The sequence below is a fragment of the Ctenocephalides felis genome, unplaced genomic scaffold (genome assembly GCF_003426905.1).
Source record: "Ctenocephalides felis isolate EL2017-DRISC unplaced genomic scaffold, ASM342690v1 CF-g0.4_SCAFFOLD_03571, whole genome shotgun sequence".
Taxonomy (NCBI): Eukaryota; Metazoa; Arthropoda; class Insecta; order Siphonaptera; family Pulicidae; genus Ctenocephalides; species Ctenocephalides felis.
Window position 1 is genome coordinate 68,285,636 of NW_020539725.1, and position 3,775 is coordinate 68,289,410.

Consider the following 3,775-nt stretch of genomic DNA (forward strand, 5'->3'; position numbering starts at 1 on the left):
GGCCACAGACCACAGAATGTTTTTTGTATAGATGCGCAACCTGGCGTGTTTTCGCCATGGCCTCCATAGAGTACTCAAATGTATTCTCATAAATATTAATAATAACTAGTTGGGCATCGTACCTAAAGATAAATTGCTGGAACTTTCCGTACCGTAATTAAACATTCGAGAAATGAAAGTAATCAATAATTGTTTTGAATAATTTCAAATAGATTATTTATTATAAAAACATACTGCAAATTTATATGTGCTTTTAAAATTAGAGGACGAGCGTATTTAACAAACAACTTTGTGTATGTTTATAAGAAATTTGTTCATTTTAATTCAATTTTTTTTTGATAACTTAGATACTTTTTGAAAATTTAGTTTTTTTTTGGAAATGAAAAATTTCGAAAATTTTAATATTTTGAAACTTTGAATTTTTTTAAAAAAAATTTCAAATTTTCTGTAAAAGCATTTTTTGCACACCGTCTTCTCAAGCAAAAGGTTTCTTGAATTAATCTAATCGGATTATCCGTTCTCTCAAAAACTGCATAACCATTTTTACACCCTTTGCGCTCCATACCTCTGAAACGGCAAAATTGCCTTTTGCAAAAACGCCTCGCGATCCAAAATTTTTTTCCCAAAATTTTTCTCCAAAAATTTTTTTGACCAAATATTTTTTGACCAAAATTTTTATTTCCAAAATTTTTTGAGCCGAAAATTTTTTGACCAAAATTTTTTTTCCAAAAATTTTTTTGACCAAAATTTTTATTCCCAAAATTTTTTTGACCAAAATCTTTTGGGCCAAAATTTTTTTGACCAAAATTTTTTTGACCAAAATTTTATTGACAAACATTTTTTTGACTAAAATTTTTTTTCCCAAAATTTTTTTGACCAAAATTTTTTTTCCTAAAATTTTTTTTTCGAAAATTTTTTGGGCCAAAATTTTTTTGACCAAATTTTTTTTTTCCAAATTTTTTTGGATCAAAATTTTTTGGGCCACAAATTTTTTGGACCAAAAAATTTTTGACCAATTTTTTTTCCCGAAATTTTTTTGACTAAAATTTTTTTGACCAAAAATTTTTTTGACCAAAATTTATTTGACCTAAATTTTTTGGGCCAAAAATTTTTTGACCAAAATTTTTTTGACCGCTCCATACCTCTGAAACGGCAAAATTGCCTTTTGCAAAAACGCCTCGTGATCGAGTACGACCCGAATCATGAGGGCATTTGCTTGAACCATCTACGTATATTTTAAAATTAAAAATGTTGGTACGGAACTTATGTCTAATGAACATTTTTGACCGCCAAATGGCATTTTTAACTTCTCGTAGGGCAAGTTATAGTAATAGCAAAAAAATCGAAAATGAAAAGTTTTATATCTTCACGTTTCAAAACCTTTTGAACATTTTGGCATACCTTAGAAAAATTGATGTATGTGTGTGTGTGTATGTGTGCGTGTGCGGATATAAATTTTGTCGACGATTTCGGGAACACGGATGAAGCGATTTGAATAATTCAAAAAACATTCGAATTGTATTGATAAGGAGACGTGCTGATTAGTTTTTGGCAAAAGCAGGTCTAGCCGTTTCAAAGATATGGGGCAAAAAGTGCCAAAAACGGTACCTCAGTTTTTAAGAGAACGGAGCGTCCGATTTTAATAATTCAAAAAACATTATACTTGTATTGACAAGATGAAGAATTAATCAAATTTTTATAAGGGCAGGTCTAGCGGTTTCGGAGATCTAACGAAAAAACTAAAAAAAACGGCATTTGGCGGTCAAAATGATCATCAGACATATGCACATCAAATTATCAGATATTTTATAGAGATTTTAACAATAAGTATAAATTTTGTTTACATTCCTATGGGTTCCGTATCAATGTTTATCCGTTAGACAGCTACGCGGCGCTTACGCGCTTTATACTTTGTCTCTATGCAGTTAAAGCAGTACGATTGCTTTGAAAAAAGTTCAGATCTTCCAAAATATGTCAAAAAAAAATTTTTTAAAAAAATTATTTTTCAAAAAAAAATTTAAAAAAAAATTTTTTTTTCAAAAAAAAGTAATTTTTTGTACAATTTATAGTTTCTCAAAAATCTTATTTTTTCGAAGTAAATTTTTTTCCAAATGTTAATCGTTTTTAAAAAAATAATATTTTTTGGTACGGGAAGTTCCAGCAATTTGCTTTAAGGCACGATGCCTTAATTGCCTTAAGATAGAATTCCACTTACAGCTAGTTGTGATATTTTTGAAAATCCTAAAAAAAATCGATCACTTGTTCTTTCGAGGGCGAATACTTATTTGGAATAAGCTGCTAGATCAAGTGAGTTGATATATTATAATGTATTGAAATAATCCTGATCCTCACTAGCTTCATGTTTTTTGTTCACAGGCTACAAGAGCAATAATAACTAGAGTCGTAGAACACGTTGCCTGTAAGCTGCCTATACTATATTATTATATATGTTATAAATTAATCACTTTCTTAAATAAAATTGTTATTATAATACATGTATATGATAATGCAATTTCAACAATTATTATAGTGATAATAAATGGTAGTCTGCCCGAAGGCGGCTCCATATTTTTTTTATTTGCACATTTTTTCCTGCATTTTTCTTCATGCCTAAGACGTCAATTATGTGCATTCTTCTTCTTCCCAAACCTTTCAGTCTTATTTACCCTCGACGACGTCGTGTAGTAGAAGGCATTCATTTTGCAGAATGAGTCCAATCCAGTTTCCTTTTCTTTTCAGAATCATGCTCAGTTGATTTCTTTCTTCAAACACTTTCTTTATTTGTTAACTTCCCGTAGGGTAGTTATAGTAATGGGCCGAAAATCGAAAATGAAAATTTTTGCATTTCTCGTCCTTTTGAAAGTTTCTGAACTTTTTACTGGCATACCTCAGAAAAAATGGATGTGTGTGTGTTTTGTATGTCCGCATTTTTTCGTACACGTTTTCGGGCGCACGGATCAACCCATTTGAATGGTTAAAAAAACATTCGATTCCTATTGATAGGGAGATGTGCTGATTAGTTTTTGGCAAAGGCAGGTCCAGCCGTTATAGAGATATGAATCAAAGAGTGCAGAAAATAGAAATCGAGTTTTTGAGAGAACGGATCATCCGATTTGTATGATCCAAAAACACTCAGTTCGCAATGACAGGGAAAAGTGGTTATTAGTTTTTTGGCAAAGGTAGCCCAGCGGTTTCGGAGATAGAGCTAAATGTTGAAAAAAATGGCAATTTTTGAGAGAACTAAGCGCCCGATTTAAATGATTCAAAGAACTTCTCTGCGTTTAGACTGTTTATGTACTGGAGCGATTTTCCAATTTTGTGAAAACTATTGAAAAATGTGAAATGCTGCCAAGCTAAGCACAGTATAAGTGAAAATGTCGAAACTGCATCTTATTTTCTAAAGTTACTAAATATGCCACAGATGTCCCAAACATTTTTTCTCCCAAATTATTTTCCAAAAATTTTTTTGACCAAACTTTTTTTGGGCCAAAATTTTTTTGACCAAAATTTTTGGGCCATAATTTTTTTGACCAAATTTGTTTCCCAAAATTTTTCTGACCAAAAATTTTCTTCCAAAAATTGTTTGACCAAAATTTTTTTTCCCAAATTTTTTTGGACCAAAATTTTTTGGGCCAAAAATTTTTTGATCAAAATTTTTTTTCCAAAAATTTTTGTACCAAAATTTTTTCCCAAAATTTTTTTGATCAAAATTTTTGTACCAAAATTTTTTGGGCCAAAAATTTCTTGACCAAATTTTTTGACCTAAATTTTTTTG